At 42.7% G+C, this 20,980-nt stretch overlaps 1 protein-coding gene across 1 annotated transcript in view; it reads left to right on the forward strand.

The window, feature by feature from the left end:
* PITPNB (phosphatidylinositol transfer protein beta) overlaps positions 1-20,980 on the forward strand; it is a gene marked incomplete in the record, with an annotated part of 520,198 nt that overhangs the window by 393,950 nt on the left and 105,268 nt on the right.

The raw sequence follows: 20,980 nt of genomic DNA on the forward strand, positions 1-20,980 counted from the left end.
CTATTCAAGTACATTCTTTCAATTGCGTTTAGCAATTGATATTCTCTAGTCTGTTTCTCCCAATGTACAGCACCTAAGTCCCAGATTGTACCATTATTATCTCTCCTGTAACACAAGAGACAAGAATACAACAAGGGACACAGCACCAGTAGTGCCGTCGTCTTTCTCTCCTTTTTTCAATATAAGTAATTGATGATGATCCGTGGACTAACCGTTTCAAGAAATAAATACATTTATCAGGTAAGCATACATTTTTGTTTTTTTATATATACTGTTGCATCATGCAGATTATGTACACCATTAAACAAATAATAATTTTTATATAGGCAGAACTCCTGTCTCTGTGAATGCAAGACATTACATGTCCTATGCTATTAGTGTACACAATTCTATAGTATATACCTTTCATTCGTTCTACTCTGCATGCTTATTTCCTATTGTAGTTTGCAGGATTTGAGGCCTATTTATCAAGCTCCGTATGGAGCTTGTGGGCCCGTGTTTCTGGCGAGTCTTCAGACTCGCCAGAAACACAAGTTATAGAGCAGCGGTCTAAAGCTCTGCCCAGGCGGACAGAGATCGCCACAATTCAACCCGATTGAGTATGATCGGGTTGATTGACACCTCCCTGCTGATGGCCGCAAGTCTGCAGGGGGCGGTGTTGCACCAGCAGCTCACAAGAGCTGCTGGTGCAATGCTGAATACGGAGAGCGTATTGCTCTCAGCATTCAGCGATGTCTGTCGGACCTGATGCGCTCTGTCGGATCAGGTCCGACAGACATTTGGTAAATAGGCCTCTATATCTGTATTTTAATACAACAGTGGAGTTCCTTTAGAGATAAGATCTATTGGTTTCTCTTTTAAACCTATGTTATGTTTAGCTTATATGCACAAAGGTTCTTTCATGTAGATACTTAACATTGATCATGACTATTTTCGCTATATGTAAGGATCCTTTAGATTTAAGATCCATTGGTATCTCTTTTATTCCATTGTATGAGTAATTTATAGAAACATAGATATTGACGGCAGATAAGAGCCATAGGCCCAACAAGTCTGCCCGATATTACCTAACACTATAAACTTATCTAGTTCATAGGATAGCCTTATGCTTGTCCCAGGCATTTTTAATGTCCCTGACAGTGTTTGTCATTACTACCTCTTGAGCAAGTTTATTCCATAAATCAATCACTCTTTCTATAAAGAAGTGCTTCCTCAAATTACTCCTGAATCTACTACCCTTCAGCTTGAGATCATGACCCCTTGTTCTTGAATTTTCCATTTTATGTAAAATACAGACAGCCTCAGTTTTACTAAGCCCTTTAACGTACTTGAAAGTTGCTATCATATCACCTCTTTCCCTTCTCTCCTCTAAGCTATACATATTTAGGTAATTGAGCCTATCCAGGTAAGTTTTATTTTTTAGACCATGTACCATTTTGGTAGCCCTCCTTTGCACAGATTCAAGTTTATTAATATCCTTTTGAAGGTATGGCCTCCAGAACTGCACACAATACTCAAGATGAGGCCTAACTAATGATCTATAAAGTGGCATAAGAACCTTACTATTTCTGCTGCAAATACCTCTACCAATACATCCAAGCATTCTGCTAGCCTTACTCGCTGCATTACTACATTGTTTACTAAGTTTAAAATCATCTGAAATAATAATTCCCAAGTCCTGTTCCTCATTTGTAACAGTCAGATAGAAACATAGAATGTATGCACATTTATCATGCAGACACTGAGCATTAATTATGAATATTTTCATTAACTATGCACTTTGTAAATTTACTTTGTGAGTATACGCAGTTTTTGGGTTAAAGTAAGGTGATGTGCGGGTGTTTGAAAAAAGGGGAGAAAAAAAAAAACGGCACTAAGAGTGCCTTTACATAGATGTGATCGGGGACAGTTTTTACTGTAAAAAAAAAAAAAATAAAATATATATATATATATATATATATATATATACTGTATATATGCGCTTATACATATATATTTATGTGTTAACATGTGTATATACACATATAAACACATACATATATATTCATATACGTATATTTTTATTTTGCTGTCCAATACTGCACGAATTACCACTTGCGCTGCTCTTGGTGCTTTGCCGTGTCTGACGGCATGAGAACGAGGCTCCCATTGGAGCCTATTAAAGTGCGCTCCTGTGAGCGTTCGCGTTGTGCCTAACTTGTAATACCAGTGCATTTCCGTGCGCTGGTATTACTGAGTGGAGCACAAATATTGTGCTAGCCAAAGAGCAATATTGCTCTCTACTCGTAATCTAGACCTAAATGTTGTCTATGATCTTTAAGAGCGGCAACATTTATTAAAGGATTTGGAGGATTTGGTGGCATATTTAATCCTAGTACCTGTGTAATCTCAGAGTCAAGCGATTTTACCCCAATCTGTTTATTATCCATAGGGTTTTATAGTCCTATCCTAGATTTCATATCCCTAAACACATTGGTCTGAATTTCCACTTGTATAATGGGAACATCCCTCAGTCTTTTTCCTTAATCAAGGGTCAGTTTATGACTACTATAAACCTCTAGGATTCTTATCGGCACATCCCTATACATAGGGATTAGTTTCAGTTGCTGAGGTTTTGCATATCTGCAAAACTCTGCTAGTTTACCACTCTTTGTGGGATACAATCTTGCCAGTGATCAGAATCAAGACATTTCAGTTACCCCTTATGTGGCTTATAGCTAGTGCAAGCTTATTTTCTGTCAAGCTATGAGCTGTTGCTCATACTCTCAAACATCTCTCTATCAAGACAATAGTTGGAGTATCAATGTACTAATAGAGCCTTATATCCTGCTATGAGGGTAGTATTTACAGGAGTCATAATAGACTAAACCATTATGCATCTTTTTCCTTTAGGATCTTTGCATTATTAAAGGGACAGTCTACACCAAAAATGTTCTTATTTAAAAGGATAGATAATCCCTTTATTACCCATTCCCTGTTTTTGCATAACCAACACAGTTATATTAATATACTTTTTACCTCTGTGATTACCTTGTATCTAAGCCTCTGCAGACAGCTTCCTTATCTAAGTGCTTTTGACAGACATGCAGTGTAGTCAATCAGTGAAGACTCCTAAATAACTTCACGGGAGGGAGCACAATGTTATCTATATGACACACATGAACTAACACTGTCTAACTGTGAAAAACTTTCAAAATGCTCTGAGCTAAGAGGCGGTTTTCAACGGTTTAGAAATCAGTTTGAGCCTAGCTAGGTTTAGCTTTTCAAAAATACCACCAAGGGAACAAAGCAAATTTGTAGATAAAAGTAAATTGGAAAGTTGTTTAAAATTTAATGACCTATCTGAATAATGAAAATTTAGTTTTGACTTTACTGTCCCTTTAAGATTCAGAGGGTCTGTCTCTTCCTACGATGAGCTGCTTTCATTGTTAGCTCAGTTCATGAAGGAGGTGGGTGTTTTGGTTGCTTCTTCAGTCTGTTTCCTTAGCCCCCTCTTTACTCAAGACCCCTATAATAGCTATGCTACACCAGTTAGTAGTTAATGAATTAACTACATTTGGCACACAGATTGCTTTGGATTTCTCAGTCAGTCAGACTTTGTGTCCTTAAGAAAAAGATTGACTGTTTTTGTTCCTTTGAACATCCTTCCTTCCTTCCTTCCTTCATTCATTAGTCTTGGTCTATTGTACCTACGAACTCTGGTCTCTCATGCTGATGGGGGAGGGGCACTGTTTAATATCCTTTTAAAATACATAAATTGACCACACAACATTGTAGCTAGTGTTTTTCATTTTCTGTATTTCCCCAAAAATATATAAAAGCTTGATGCATATATTCCTTCTCACCCACTACTTATTTTGACCAGTGCCGGAATGCGTAAAATACTGGCAATGCAAAAGCCGGTTTTTTTTTAATTCTAACTGTGCGTAGTCTGCGCTAGTCCGTGCCAGTGACGTGACTGACATCATTTCATTGGGCTGTCTCCCATCTGCCTCTGATGCAGCTGTGCTACAAGACTTGCTGGTAAGGATACCTTGCTGAGGTTACAGATGTTACTAGCAATGTAACTGTGGTGTCTACGCTTGCCCACCCATCTTGACCATGCAGCTTGCAGAGTAGTTTGCTTTCGCAGCGCTTAACTACCCATGTTACCTATGGTACATCAAACTGCCCCCTATTGTGTTGATTGCGTAGATCTTTTAGTTGTAACCGTGCATCTGTAAATGCGTTACTACTTTTAGTAAGAGGGGTGGGGCGTTAAATAAAATACAGACAGTTTTCACTCTAGTTCAGTAACTTGTGCAGCGTTGCTCAAAGTTTTGAAGTTCTAAACTTTAAGGTACCTACGTGTAAAATTAACGTCCACTTTACTCATAAAGTGAAAAATTATATACTGTCTGTTATCATTGTGGGTATTTGTGCTGCAGCCCATTAAGTCACATTATTTTAGTTTGCCTCCCTGTTCTCATTTTCATGTCTTGAAGGTATCGGTTTGTTTGACTTGTGTATCATCTGTAAAGGTTTACCCATTTGCACATGCATTGTGTTTATTTCTTGGAACATATCAAAGGCATGTTTAACAAGTTGGGATGTATTTTTCTTTTACAAGATATGACGAGTTCACGGATTTCATCCTTACTTATGGGATATCGCCTCCTGGTCAGCAGGAGGAGGCAAAGAGCACCACAGCAGAGCTGTATATATAGCTCATCCCTTCCCTCCCATTCCAGTCATTCTCTTTGCCTGTGTTAGTGATAGGAAGAGGTAAAGTGAGGTGTTAGTTTAGATTCTTCAATCAAGAGTTTATTATTTTCAATATAGTACCAGTGAGTGCTATTTTACTCAGGGGTAAAGCTACAGGTTTTCTCCAACATAGGTGTGTCCGGTCCACGGCGTCATCCTTACTTGTGGGATATTCTCCTCCCCAACAGGAAATGGCAAAGAGCCCAGCAAAGCTGGTCATATGATCCCTCCTAGGCTCCGCCTACCCTAGTCATTCTCTTTGCCGTTGCACAGGCAACATCTCCACGGAGATGGCTAAGAGTTTTTTGGTGTTTAAATGTAGTTTTTATTCTTCAATCAAGTGTTTGTTATTTTAAAATAGTGCTGGTATGTACTATTTACTCTGAAACAGAAAAGAGAAGAAGATTTCTGTTTGTGAGAGGAAGATGATTTTAGCAAACGTTACTAAAATCGATTGCTGTTTCCACACAGGACTGTTGAGATGAAGTAACTTCAGTTGGGGGAAGCAGTTGGCAGACTTTTCTGCCTGAGGTATGATGGCCACATTTCTAACACGACTTGGTAATGCTGGAAGGCTGTCATTTTCCCTATGGGGACCGGTAAGCCATTTTCTTAGATTAAGTATGAGAATAAAGGCTTTATAAGGGCTTAAAAAACTGGTAGACATTTTTCTGGGCTAAAACGATTACTTGCTAAGCATATTTGACAGATTATAGCGCTTTATAATTATTATAATCTTGGGGATTGTTGTTAAAAAACGGCAGGCACTGTATGAACACCTTTTTCAGATGGGGGCCTTTCTCTAGTCATAGGCAGAGCCTCATTTTCGCGCCTCTAATGCGCAGTTGTTTTTGGAAAGCATGGCATGCAGATGCATGTGTGAGGAGCTAAGATACACTGAAAAAGCTTACAGAAGGCGTCATTTGGTATCGTATTCCCCTCTGGGCTTGGTTGGGTCTCAGCAAAGCAGATTCCTGGGACTGTACAGGGGTTAAATGTAAAAACGGCTCCGGTTCCGTTATTTTAAGGGTTAAAGCTTTCAAATTTGGTGTGCAATACTTTTAAGGCTTTAAGACACTGTGGTGAAATTTTGGTGAATTTTGAACAATTGCTTCATACTTTTTCGCATATTCAGTAATAAAGTGTGTTCTGTTTAAAATTTAAAGTGACAGTAACGGTTTTATTTTAAAACGTTTTTTGTGCTTTGTTGACAAGTTTAAGCCTGTTTAACATGTCTGAACCATCAGATAAACGATGTTCTATATGTATGAAAGCCAATGTGTCTCCCCATTTAAATATATGTGATAATTGTGACATGGTGTCCAAACAAAGTAGGGACAATGATGCCACAGATAATAATAGTGCCCAAGATGATTCTTCAGATGAGGGGAGTAAGCATGGTACTGCATCACCCCCTTCTGTGTCTACACCAGTTTTGCCCACACAAGAGGCCCCTAGTACATCTAGTGCGCCAATACTTATTACTATGCAACAATTAACGGCTGTTATGGATAATTCTATTGCAAATATTTTATCTAAAATGCCTACTTATCAAAGAAAGCGCGATTGCTCTGTTTTAAACACTGAAGAGCAAGAGGACACTGATGATAACGCTTCTGACATACCCTCACACCAATCTGAAGGGGCCAGGAGGGAGGTTTTGTCTGAGGGAGAAATTTCAGATTCAGGGAAAATTTCTCAACAAGCTGAACCTGATGTTGTAACATTTAAATTTAAATTAGAACATCTCCGCGCACTGCTTAAGGAGGTATTATCTACTCTGGATGATTGTGACAATTTGGTCATTCCAGAGAAATTATGTAAGATGGATAAGTTCCTAGAGGTTCCGGTGCCCCCCGATGTTTTTCCTATACCCAAGCGGGTGGCGGATATAGTAAACAAGGAATGGGAAAGGCCCGGCATACCTTTTGTGCCTCCCCCTATATTTAAGAAATTATTTCCTATAGTCGACCCCAGAAAGGACTTATGGCAGACAGTCCCTAAGGTCGAGGGGGCGGTCTCTACTCTAAACAAACGCACTACTATTCCCATAGAAGATAGTTGTGCTTTTAAAGATCCTATGGATAAAAAATTAGAGGGTTTGCTTAAAAAAATGTTTGTTCAGCAAGGTTACCTTCTTCAACCAATTTCATGCATTGTTCCTGTCACTACGGCAGCGTGTTTCTGGTTCGAAGAACTAGAAAAGTCGCTCGATAAAGAATCTTCGTATGAGGAGATTATGGGCAGAGTTCATGCACTTAAATTGGCTAACTCTTTTATTCTAGATGCCGCTTTGCAATTAGCGAGATTAGCGGCAAAAAATTCAGGGTTTGCTATCGTGGCGCGCAGAGCGCTCTGGCTGAAGTCTTGGTCAGCGGATGTGTCTTCCAAGACAAAATTACTTAACATCCCTTTCAAGGGCAAAACACTGTTTGGGCCCGATTTGAAAGAGATTATTTCAGACATCACCGGAGGAAAGGGCCACGCCCTTCCTCAGGATAGGTCTTTTAAGGCTAGAAATAAGCCTAATTTTCGTCCCTTTCGCAGAAACGGACCAGCCTCTACTTCTACATCCTCTAAGCAAGAGGGTAATACTTCTCAACCCAAACCAGCCTGGAGACCGATGCAAGGCTGGAACAAGGGTAAGCAGGCCAAGAAGCCTGCCACTGCTACCAAAACAGCATGAAGGGATGGCCCCCGATCCGGGACCGGATCTGGTGGGGGGCAGACTTTCTCTCTTTGCTCAGGCCTGGGCAAGAGATGTTCAGGATCCTTGGGCACTAGAAATAGTTTCTCAAGGTTATCTCCTGGAATTCAAGGAACTACCCCCAAGGGGAAGGTTCCACAGGTCTCAATTATCTTCAAACCAAATAAAAAGACAGGCATTCTTACATTGTGTAGAAGACCTGTTAAGGATGGGAGTAATTCATCCAGTTCCAATAAGAGAACAAGGGATGGGGTTTTACTCCAACCTGTTCATAGTTCCCAAAAAAGAGGGAACGTTCAGACCAATTCTAGATCTCAAGATCCTAAACAAATTTCTCAGGGTCCCATCGTTCAAAATGGAAACCATTCGAACGATCCTTCCTACCATCCAGGAAGGTCAATTCATGACCACGGTGGATTTAAAGGATGCGTACCTCCATATTCCCATCCACAAGGAACATCATCAGTTCCTAAGGTTCGCTTTTCTGGACAAGCATTACCAGTTTGTGGCACTTCCATTCGGGTTAGCCACTGCTCCGAGAATTTTCACAAAGGTACTAGGGTCCCTTCTAGCGGTTCTAAGACCAAGGGGCATTGCAGTAGTACCGTACTTGGACGACATCCTGATTCAAGCGTCGTCTCTGTCAAAGGCAAAGGCTCATACGGACATCGTCCTAGCCTTTCTCAGATCTCACGGATGGAAAGTAAACATAGAAAAAAGTTCTCTTTCCCCGTCAACAAGAGTTCCCTTCTTGGGAACAATAATAGACTCCTTAGAAATGAGAATTTTTCTGACAGAGGTCAGAAAATCAAAACTTCTAAGCTCTTGTCAAGTTCTTCATTCTGTTCTTCGTCCTTCCATAGCGCAGTGCATGGAAGTAATAGTATTGATGGTTGCAGCAATGGACATAGTTCCTTTTGCACGAATTCATCTAAGACCATTACAACTGTGCATGCTCAGACAGTGGAATGGAGATTATACAGACTTGTCTCTGACGATTCAAGTAGATCAAAGGACCAGAGATTCACTCTGTTGGTGGCTAATCCTGGACAATCTGTCACAGGGAATGAGCTTCCGCAGACCAGAGTGGGTCATTGTCACGACCGACGCCAGTCTGGTGGGCTGGGGCGCGGTCTGGGAACCCCTGAAAGCTCAGGGTCTATGGTCTCGGGAAGAATCTCTTCTCCCGATAAACATTCTGGAACTGAGAGCGATATTGAATGCTCTCAAAGCTTGGCCTCATCTAGCAAAGGCCAAATTCATAGGGTTTCAATAAGACAACATGACGACAGTTGCTTATATCAACCATCAGGGGGGAACAAGGAGTTCCCTGGCGATGGAGGAAGTGACCAAGATAATTCAATGGGCGGAGGATCACTCCTGCCACTTGTCTGCAATCCACATTCCAGGAGTGGAAAATTGGGCAGCGGATTTTCTGAGTCGTCAGACATTCCATCCGGGGGAGTGGGAACTCCACCCGGAAATCTTTGCCCAAATAACTCAATTATGGGGCATTCCAGACATGGATCTGATGGCGTCTCGCCAGAACTTCAAGGTTCCTTGTTACGGGTCCAGATCCAGGGATCCCAAGGCGACTCTAGTAGATGCACTAGTAGCACCTTGGACCTTCAACCTAGCTTATGTTTTCCCACCGTTTCCTCTCATTCCCAGGCTGGTAGCCAGGATCAACCAGGAGAGGGCTTCGGTGATCTTGATAGCTCCTGCGTGGCCACGCAGGACTTGGTATGCAGACCTGGTGAATATGTCATCGGCTCCACCATGGAAGCTACCTTTGAGACAGGACCTTCTTGTTCATGGTCCATTCGAACATCCGAATCTGGTTTCTCTCCAACTGACTGCTTGGAGATTGAACGCTTGATTTTATCAAAGCGTGGGTTTTCAGATTCTGTAATAGATACTCTTATTCAGGCTAGAAAGCCTGTAACTAGAGAGATTTACCATAAGATATGGAAAAAATATATCTATTGGTGTGAATCTAAAGGATTCCCATGGAACAAGATAAAAATTCCTAGGATTTTATCCTTTCTACAAGAGGATTTGGAGAAGGGATTATCTGCAAGTTCTCTGAAGGGACAGATTTCTGCGTTATCTGTTTTACTTCACAAAAGGCTGGCAGCTGTGCCAGACGTTCAGGCGTTTGTTCAGGCTCTGGTTAGAATCAAGCCTGTTTACAGACCTTTGACTCCTCCCTGGAGTCTCAATCTAGTTCTTTCAGTTCTTCAAGGGGTTCCGTTTGAACCCTTACATTCCGTAGATATTAAGTTATTATCTTGGAAAGTTTTGTTTTTGGTTGCAATTTCTTCTGCTAGAAGAGTTTCAGAGTTATCTGCTCTGCAGTGTTCTCCACCCTATCTGGTGTTCCATGCAGATAAGGTGGTTTTGCTTACTAAGCCTGGTTTTCTTCCGAAAGTTGTTTCCAACAAGAATATTAACCAGGAGATAGTTGTACCTTCTTTGTGCCCGAATCCAGTTTCAAAGAAGGAACGTTTGTTACACAATTTGGACGTAGTCCGTGCTCTAAAATTCTATTTAGAGGCCACTAAAGATTTCAGACAAACTTCTTCTTTGTTTGTTGTTTATTCTGGTAAAAGGAGAGGTCAAAAAGCAACTTCTACCTCTCTTTCTTTTTGGCTTAAAAGCATTATCCGTTTGGCTTATGAGACTGCCGGACGGCAGCCTCCTGAAAGAATCACAGCTCACTCCACTAGGGCTGTGGCTTCCACATGGGCCTTCAAGAACGAAGCTTCTGTTGACCAGATATGTAAGGCAGCGACTTGGTCTTCACTGCACACTTTTGCCAAATTTTACAAATTTGATACTTTTGCTTCTTCAGAGGCTATTTTTGGGAGAAAGGTTTTGCAAGCCGTGGTGCCTTCCATTTAGGTGACCTGATTTGCTCCCTCCCTTCATCCGTGTCCTAAAGCTTTGGTATTGGTTCCCACAAGTAAGGATGATGCCGTGGACCGGACACACCTATGTTGGAGAAAACAGAATTTATGCTTACCTGATAAATTACTTTCTCCAACGGTGTGTCCGGTCCACGGCCCGCCCTGGTTTTTTTAATCAGGTCTGATGAATTATTTTCTCTAACTACAGTCACCACGGTATCATATGGTTTCTCCTATGCATATTTCCTCCTGTACGTCGGTCGAATGACTGGGGTAGGCGGAGCCTAGGAGGGATCATATGACCAGCTTTGCTGGGCTCTTTGCCATTTCCTGTTGGGGAGGTGAATATCCCACAAGTAAGGATGACGCCGTGGACCGGACACACCGTTGGAGAAAGTAATTTATCAGGTAAGCATAAATTCTGTTTTTCAACATTGGGAGCTGAGGAGATTCTACATTTCTCTGTGTCTCCCATACTGTTGCTCCCCTGCTGATGGTCTTAGCAGATATTATCTGAGGCCCTGTTTGTCCCCACTGATCTGCAGAGGTGATGACAGAATCTCTCCTTCGTTTGGGACAGGTGCAGACTGCACCAGCATTGAGGTATGTACAGTCTTTAATTCTGGGGAATCGATGCAAGCTCAGAACAGACTGGCCTTATTTTCTACAACAGGAAGGGGTAATCAACTTGCAAATGTGATGTTATGCATGGATGTTTTCCTCCCTTGTGTTATATGTGCTGACATGTTAGGGTACCCTAGAAATTCAGCTGTGAGTTATAGCGGGCTTTGAGTCACTAGCCCGGTCGCATTGAGAGTGGGCTTGACGCTGGGGATTTTGTTTCTATTCTGGTGCTTATACATGAGCATGGAGAGGCAAGGGGGCGCATTCTTTATTCAAAGGTGACACATTTGGATATGAGATGTTCAGGTTTATTCCAGAGTCATTTTCATTACGACTTTTGTAGGCCATGCGGTCCTCCTTATCGGAGTTAGACTTCCGCCCACGAAGGGCGGGGCTTAACGTTGCGTGCTTTATCGCGCAGTTGGTGTTCCAAGGTTCCAACAGTGTACATCAAGGCTCCGGTGTTCTCCTAAGTCCGCTTGTTTTACTCTGCAAATTCACAAGCGCTATTAGGCACGCAGTCCACGGAGTATTATTAGCTGACTCGTGGGGACAGGTAGGCGCCACAGCAGAGCTGTGGCGTGGTACAAGTGATTTATTTTGACATAAGTTGGTTAGAGTGTACTTTTTTAGGAGTGATCATCTTCATTATAGTGATCCCTGATATTACATTGTTTTGGTAAGACCCATTAAAAACTAAAGAGTTTTGTTTTTAAAGACACAGTACACTTGTTTTGCAAAAATATATTATTTTTTTTTCCAAAGTTGTTTGTTTTTGTCATGGCTGAGCTTCAAGAAAGCACTTGTTCTATGTATTTAGATGCCAATGTGGAATCCCCTATTACTTTTTGTCCCTGAGTACTGAGAGGGCTTTACAATTTAAAGAACGAATTTTCTTTAATGAAAGTGTGTCTAAGGATGTTTCTCAGCCTGATGAGACTCAGGGTATGCCGCAATTTTCTCCCCAAGCGTCACAACTTTTAACGCCCGCTCAAGCGACGCCGTGTTCCTCAACGGCGTCCACTTTATTCACTCTGCAGGATATGGCTGCAGTTATGTCTTCCACTCTTACAGAGGTTTTATCTAAGTTGACAGTTTTGCAAGGCAAACGCAGCAGGACAGAGGCTCATGTGGTCCCTGCGACTTCTGATGCTTTGATGGCTATCTCCGATGTACCCTCCCAGGGGTCTGAATTGGGTGGTAGGGAGGCCCTGTCTGAAGGGAAACTGTCTGACTCGGGTAGTGCATTGCCCCTGACAGATTCGGAAGTCATGTCCTTCAGATTTAAGCTTGAACACCTCCATCTTTTACTGCGAGAGGTCTTGCTAACTCTGGACGACTGTGACTCTATTGTAGTTCCACCAGAGAAATTGAGTAAGATGGACAAATACTTAGAGGTCCCTTCTTATTCCAACTTTTTTCCGGTTCCTAAGAGAATTTCAGAAATTATTGCACGGGAATGGGAAAGACCGGGTATCCCGTTCTCCCCTTCCCCTATGTTTAAGAAAATGTACCCTATAGCTGACACCGTGCAGGATTCTTGGCAGACGATCCCTAAGGTGGAGGGAGCTATCTCTACCCTGGCTAAGGGTACAACTATTCCTATAGAGGACAGTTGTGCTTTTAAAGACCCCATGGATACAAAGCTGGAGGGTCTTCTCAAGAGACTTTATGTTCATCAAGGTTTTCTTGCGGCCGCTTTTTGGTTTGACGCTCTAGAAGAGTCCCTTAGGACTGAGACTTCTCTAGAAGAAATACAGGATAGAATTAAGTCCCTTAAGCTGGCTTATTCTTTTATTACGGATGCTTCTTTTCAGATCGCCAAATTGTCGGCTAAGAATGCAAGATTCGCTATCTTAGCGCAAAGAGCATTATGGTTAAAATCTTGGTCTGCGGATGTATCCTCTAAATCTAAGCTCTTGGCTATTCCTTTCAAGGGAAAGACCCTGTTCGGGCCTGACTTGAAGGAGATCATTTCTGATATTACGGGAGGTACGGGTCACCTTCTCCCTCAAGATAAAACATCTAAGCAAAGGGGACGACAGAGTAATTTTCGTTCCTTTCGAAACTTCAAGGGAATTATTCTCAAGCCCACCTGGAGACTCAACCAGGCTTGGAACAAGGGTAAACAACCCAAGAAGCCCGCTGCTGCTCCCAAGACAGCATGAAGAGGCGGCCCCCGATCCGGAATCGGATCTAGTAGGGGGCAGACTTTCTCTCTTTGTCCAGGCTTGGATAAGAGACGTTCAGGATCCCTGGACACTAGAAATCGTGTCTCAAGGGTATCAGTTGGAGTTCAAAAATTATTTCCCAAGGGGAAGGTTTCTTCTTTCACGATTGTCTGTAGACCAGATAAAAAGAGAGGCTTTCTTACGTTGTGTAAAAGACCTCTCCACTATGGGAGTAATTTGTCCCGTTCCAATTCAAGAACAGGGGCAGGGGTTTTACTCAAATCATTTTGTGGTTCCCAAAAAAGAGGGAACGTTCAGACCCATTTTAGATCTCAAGAGTCTTAACAAGTTTCTCAGAATTCCATCCTTCAAGATGGAGACTATTCGGACAATTCTTCCATTGATCCAGGAGGGTCAATATATGACTACCGTGGACTTAAAGGATGCATATCTTAATATTCCTATCCACAGAGATCATCACAAGTTCCTGAGGTTTGCCTTTCTGGACAAACATTTTCAGTTTGTGGCCCTTCCTTTCGGGTTGGCCACGGCACCCAGAATTTTCACAAAGGTTCTGGGGTCTCTGCTGGCGGTTCTCAGGCTGCGGGGCATTGCAGTGGCGCCTTATCTGGCCAATATTTTGATCCAGGCGTCATCTTACCAGCTGACAAAGTCTCATACCGACATTGTCCTATCCTTTCTAAGGACTCATGGGAGGAAGGTGAATCTAGAAAAGAGTTCACTAGTTCCACGGACAAGGGTTCCTTTCCTGGGAACTCTAATAGACTCTATATCCATGAAAATCTTTTTAACGGAAGTCATAAAGTTAAAGATTCTGAATACATGCCGATCTCTTCAGTCCAATCCTCGGCTATCAGTGGCCCAGCGCATGGAGGTAATTGGATTGATGGTGGCGGCAATGGACATCATTCCGTTTGCTCGTTTTCATCTCAGACCTCTACAACTGAGCATGCTCAGACAGTGGAATGGAGATTATGCAAATTTGTCTCCTCAGATAGATCTGGATCAGGAGACAAGGGACTCTCTTCTTTGGTGGTTGTCGCCGGATCATCTGTCCCAAGGGACGTGCTTCCTCAGACCCTCATGAGTGATAGTGACAACGGACGCCAGCCTACTAGGATGGGGTGCAGTCTGGAATTCCCTGAAGGCTCAGGGTGTGTGGACTCGGTCGGAGTCTCTACTGCCCATCAATATTCTGGAGTTGAGAGCATTATTCAATGTGCTTCAGGCTTGGCCTCAGTTGGCTTCGGCCAAATTCATCAGTTTTCAGTCGGACAACCTCACGACGGTGGCTTACATCAATCATCAGGGAGGAACAAGGAGTTCCTTAGCGATGACAGAAGTATCCAGGATAATTCAGCGGGCGGAGGCTCACTTTTGTTATCTGTCAGCAATCTACATCCCAGGAGTGGACAATTGGAAGGCGGATTTTCTGAGCAGACAGACGTTTCATCCGGGGGAATGGGAACTCCTTCCGGAGGTCTTTGCCACCCTGACTCTCAGATGGGGCAGGCCGAGCTGGATCTTATGGCATCTCGTCAGAATGCCAAGCTCCTGAAATACGGATCCAGGTCCAGGGATCCTCAGGCCGAACCGATAGATGCCTTGGCAGTGCCTTGGTCGTTCAACCTAGCTTATGTGTTTCCACCGTTTGCTCTCCTTACCCGGGTGATTGCTCGGATCAAACAGGAGAGGGCTTCAGTGATTCTCATCGCTCCTGCGTGGCCTCGCAGGACTTGGTATGCCGATCTGGTGGACATGTCCTCTCTGCCACCGTGGAAACTTCCATTGAGGCAGGACTTTCTCATTCAGGGACCCTTCCATCATCTGAATCTAATTTCTCTACAACTGACCGCTTGGAGATTGAACGCTTGATTTTATCTAAGCGAGGGTTCTCTGACTCGGTAATTGATACCTTAATTCAGGCACGTAAGCCTGTTACTAGAAAAATTTACCATAAGATATGGCGTAAATATCTTTATTGGTGCGAATCCAAGGGCTACTCTTGGAGTAAGGTTAGGATTCCTAGGATTTTATCTTTTCTCCAGGAAGGACTAAAGAAAGGGTTGTCGGCAAGTTCCTTAAAGAGACAGATTTCTGCTTTGTCTATCTTGCTACACAAGCGTCTGGCAGATGTTCCAGATGTTCAATCTTTTTGTCAGGCTCTGACTAGAATCAGGCCTGTGTTTAGACCAATTGCTCCTCCTTGGAGTTTGAATTTAGTTCTTAATGTTCTTCAAGGGGTTCCGTTTGAACCTATGCATTCCATAGATATTAAGGTGTTATCTTGGAAAGTTTTATTTTTAGTTGCCATTTCTTCTGCTCGCAGAGTTTCTGAGCTTTCGGCATTACAATGTGATTCTCCTTATCTTATTTTCCATGCAGATAAGGTAGTGTTGCGTACCAAGCCTGGTTTTCTTCCTAAGGTTGTTTCAAATAAAAATATTAATCAATTGTTGTTCCTTCCTTGTGTCCTAACCCTTCTTCTAAGAAGGAGCGTCTGTTACATAACTTGGACGTAGTCCGTGCCCTGAAGTTTTACTTACAGGCGACTAAAGAATTTCGTCAATCATCTTTGTTATTTGTTGTTTTTTCTGGAAAACGTAGGGGCCAGAAAGCTACGGCTACCTCTCTTTCTTTTTGGCTGAAGAGTATCATCCGTTTTGCCTATGAGACTGCTGGACAGCAGCCTCCTGAAAGAATTACCGCTCGTTCTACTAGGGCTGTGGCTTCCTCATGGACATTTAAGAATGATGCTTCTGTTGATCATAGTTGCAAGGCTGCAACTTGGTCGTCTCTTCACACTTTTTACAAATTTTACAAATTTTATACTTTTGCCTCGTCTGAGGCTGTTTTTGGGAGAAAGGTTCTTCAAGCAGTGGTGTCTTCAGTTTAGGTTCCTGTCTTGTCCCTCCCTTTCATCCGTGTCCTATAGCTTTGGTATTGTATCCCATAAGTAAGGATGAAATCCGTGGACTCGTCGTATCTTGTAAAAGAAAAGGAAATTTATGCTTACCTGATAAATTTATTTATTTTACGATATGACAAGTCCATGGCCCACCCTGTCATTTTCTAAGACAGGTCTTTATTTTTGTTAAACTTCAGTCACCTCTGCACCTTGGTTTTTCCTTTCTCTTCCTAACTTCGGTCGAATGACTGGAGTGGGGGGGAAGGGAGGACCTATATATACAGCTCTGCTGTGGTGTTCTTTGCCTCCTCCTGCTGACCAGGAGGCGATATCCCATAAGTAAGAATGAAATCCGTGGACTTGTCATATCGTAAAAGAAATACATTTAATTTTCTAACTGGAAAATTAGTTCTGGTCGGCAATCACCATGCCCCCTTGACGCCACACCTCCACTGGCACCATGCCAGGTGGTCCCAGTTTTACCTTTAAAAATTATGGTAAGCCTAAGCATAGCTAGATATTCTCAGTGCACCAGCATTTTAAATATTGCAGCTGCTTAGAGCGCCAGTATCATGTCGGCAATTAACAAATTAAGTCATTACCAGAGCACCTTAGGCTCTGTGAGCAAGTGCTGTGTTTAAAATGCTGGTGCATGGTGCATACTTAAATGCACTTTTGAAACAGCTATAGCTTTTGTTAGAAGCATTTTTGCTAATGCATGTATATATTTTTAAAAAAAGCCTTCTATTCAAAACTGAAATGCATCCATGTGGATTCCAATTTTTGCTGGAATGTTCCTTCATCAAGTGCCACAGTTTTCAGGAAGAGCTGGTCAATTAACAGTATTGATATAGTAGAGATGAAGGTATTCAGCACAATGACATTTGTGGATTAAGTTGTGTTATGTTGTATTAGATCACCCATAGGAGCATAAGCTAGCCTTAGATGGTCTTACATTTATGTGTTTTATGCAGCAAAGGAAACAGAGATCATACCAAATCAGTGTACAATTGCCACACTTAAAGGGACAGTCTACAGTAGAATTTTTATTATTTCTCTTACAAGGTGTATCCAGTCCACGGATTCATCCTTACTTGTGGGATATTCTCATTCCCTACAGGAAGTGGCAAAGAGATCACACAGCAGAGCTGTCCATATAGCTCCCCCTCAGGCTCCGCCCCCCCCCAGTCATTCTCTTTGCCGCTCTAACAAGTAGCATCTCCACGGGAGGGTAAAGTGAATGTGGTGTTAGATTTGTAGTTTTTATTTCTTCAATCAAGAGTTTGTTATTTTTAAAATAGTGCCGGTTTGTACTATGATGAAGATTTCTGCTGAGAGGAAAACGATTTTAGCATGTTGTAACTAAAATCCATTGCTGTTCCCACACAGGACTGGGGAGTACCAGAAAACTTCAGTTGGGGGGAACAGTTTGCAGGCTTAACTGCTACAGTACAACTCCGAAAATCCGGACTGCTTGGGGATTTGCCTGGTCCGTATTTTCGGATTTTCCGGATTCTCGGACATTGCTGATAAAATACCTGTAAATAAAAAAGATGTGCTAATGCTTTTTTATTATAAATAAATACTGTACAGATCACCTTGTTTATTAAAATAGAGTACTGCACCTGCATATCTACATTCCTTTCCATTACAGGTATTTCTTCGGCACATGCTGAACTGCTTGTTCACGGAGCGCTAGCATCTGCTGCGCCCAGTGAACCGCTTGTGGATGGAGCTTCTGCTGTGCCCAGTGATTTCACAGTGTTTCTCCTCTGCTTCTGTTTAGAACCCTTATCCACTTTAGGAAACATTGGTACAGTACACTACGGTACAATACAGTACAGTATACAGGTATAACGGTACTGTGCAGTGTAAAGATGATAAATACCTGCACAGGTATCGGTCATGTATGGCAAACTGTAATGCAGTTGTGGAGCTCAGATTTCTCACTGCCTTTGTGTGCCGTCGCTTGTTGAGGCTCTAAATGCCAATTTGCGCATGGGCAGTGACAAACCAACACCCGGAAGTTGTATCACTCCAGAGTCCGGATTCTCAGGTTGTCCGGATTTCTGGGGTCCGGATTTTTGGAGTTGTACTGTATAAGGTATGTTTCAGTCATTTTATTCTAGTCAAGACTTAGTAATGCTAGAAGACTGTCAAGAATCCCCATGTGGGAAAGGTAAGCCATATTCTGAGACTTAGTATAGAAGGAAGGCTTATTTAAAAGGGCTCAAAACACTGGTGGACACTGTTAAGGGGCAATCAATTATTTTATATTAACAATCTGATCTTTTTACAAGTTTTTATTACATTGGGAATGTTTTATGGGTTTTTTTTTCCACATGGCATATATTTAGACACCTATTTAGGCTTGTGAAGGCCCCACAACTCCAGAGTGGAGAGGGAGGGGGCCTAAATTTTGCGCCTCAATTGCGCAGTTGTTATTGCAGACAGCTTCATACAGCTTCACGTGGAGGGTCCAAAGATTACTTGAGGACTTCATAGAGGCTTATTTTCGATCAAAACTAATCCCCAAGGAAGGTAGGGCCACAGCAGATTGCTGTGGCATGGTGCTGTAGTTTGCTAACCGGTTGCCAGCTTTACTTTGCTCCGGTTTGGCCATTAAGGGGTTAATTGACTTGAAATTCACTGTGCAATCATTTCAAAGCATTAGGATCATATGGTGAAAATTTCATGAAGATTGGGTTAATTTTGGAGATTTAATAAAAAAGTGTGCGCTTTTTATTATTTAAAGGCACAGTACTGTTTTTTCTAAAATTGTTTTTTTCTGTATTTGAGTGCTGTTTAAGTCTGTTTAACATATCTGAGCCTACAAATAGACGTTGCTCTATGTGTTTAGTAGCCATGGTGGAACCCCCTTTACATTTGTGTTTTAAGTGTGCTAATGTGTCTAAGCATTTTAAAGATCACGATGTTTCACTTATAAATGTATCCCAAGATGATTCTTTAACAGAAAGTAATGAGGATAGCCCACCTTCCTCTCCCCATGTGTCGATACCAGTTACGCCCGCGCAAGCGATGCCTAGTACCTCTAGCGCATTGGCCCCTATTACATTACAACAATTAGCAGCAGTCATGGATAATTCCCTTGCAGCATTTTTATCCAGTTTTTCCTAAAAAGCGTGATAGCTCGGTCTTAAGAACAGAGTGTGAGCAATCAGAAGCTTTGGGGGATTTATCTGTTGTACCCTCACAACACTCTGAGGTGTCGGTGAGGGATGTGCTGTCCGAGGGAGAAATTTCTGACACTGGAAAGATTTCTCAGCGGGCAGAATCAGATTCCTTAGCGTTTAAATTTAAGCTGGAACACCTCCGCGTGCTGCTTACGGAGATATTAGCTACGCTGGATGATTGCGACCCCATGGTTGTCCCAGAGAAATTGTGTAAAATGGACAAATATCTGGAAGTCCCTGTATACACTGATGCGTTTCCGATCCCGAAGAGGGTGGCGGATATTGTGGATAGGGCGTGGGAGAGACCAGGTGTGCCCTTTGTTCCCCCTCCTATCTTTAAGAAAATGTTCCCCATTATTGACCCCAGGCGGGACGCATGGCAGACGGTCCCTAAGGTAGAGGGGGCAGTTTCAACACTAGCCAAGCGCTCAACCATACCAATTGAAGACAGTTGTGCGTTCAAAGATCCTATGGATAAAAAATTGGAAGGTTTACTAAAGAAAATATTTGTGCAACAAGGTTTCCTTCTCCAGCCTATTGCCTGCATTATTCCTGTAACTACTGCAGCGGCTTTTTAGTTTGAGGCGCTGGAGGAGTCGCTCCAGACGGAGACCTCATATGACTAAATTATGGATAGAATTAAGGCGCTAAAGCTGGCTAATTCTTTTATCACAGATGCCGTTTTTCAATTGGCTAAGTTAGCGGCGAAAAATTCTGGTTTTGCCATCATGGCGCGCAGATCGCTTTGGCTTAAATCATGGTCGGCCGATGTGTCGTCTAAGACAAAGTTACTGAATATTCCTTTCAAGGGAAAGACCCTTTTCGGGCCCGAGTTGAAAGAGATTATTTCGGATATCACTGGGGGAAAGGGCCATGCCCTCCCGCAAGATAGGCCTTTTAAGGCTAAAAACAAGGCTTTTCGTTCCTTTCGCAACTTCAGGAGCGGTCCTGCTTCAACCTTTGCGACCGCAAAGCAAGAGGGTAACTCTTCACAGCCCAAGGCAACCTGGAAACCTTTGCAGGGCTGGAACAAGGGTAAACAGGCCAAGAAGCCTGCAGCTGCTACTAAGACAGCATGAAGGGTTAGCCCCGATCCGGGACCGGATCTGGTAGGGGGCAGACTCTCTCTCTTTGCTCAGGCTTGGGCAAGAGATGTTCCCGATCCCTGGGCATTCGAGATAGTTGCTCAGGGATATCTTCTAGAATTCAAGGACTCCCCTCCAAGGGGAAGGTTCCACATTTCTCGTCTGTTTACAGACACAACAAAGAAAGAGGCGTTCTTACGCTGTGTAGAAGATCTACTCAAGATGGGAGGGATATATCCAGTCCCAATTACAGAACGAGGACTGGGTTTTTACTCAAACCTGTTTGTGGTTCCCAAAAAGGAAGGAAGTTTCAGACCAATCCTGGATCTAAAAATTCTAAACAAATTCCTCAGAGTTCAATCATTCAAAATGGAAACCATTCTGACAATTTTGCCAATGATCCAGGAAGGTCAATATATGACTACCGTGGATCTAAAGGATGCGTACCTACATATTCCTATCCACAAAGATCACCATCAGTTCCTAAGGTTCGCCTTTCTGGACAAGCATTACCAGTTTGTGGCCCTTCCTTTCGGGTTGGCCACTGCTCCCAAAATTTTTACAAAGGTGCTAGGGCCCCTCCTTGCGGTACTAAGGCCGCGGGGCATTGCAGTAGCA

This window comes from Bombina bombina, chromosome 2 (genome assembly GCF_027579735.1).
Source record: "Bombina bombina isolate aBomBom1 chromosome 2, aBomBom1.pri, whole genome shotgun sequence".
Classification (NCBI taxonomy): Eukaryota; Metazoa; Chordata; class Amphibia; order Anura; family Bombinatoridae; genus Bombina; species Bombina bombina.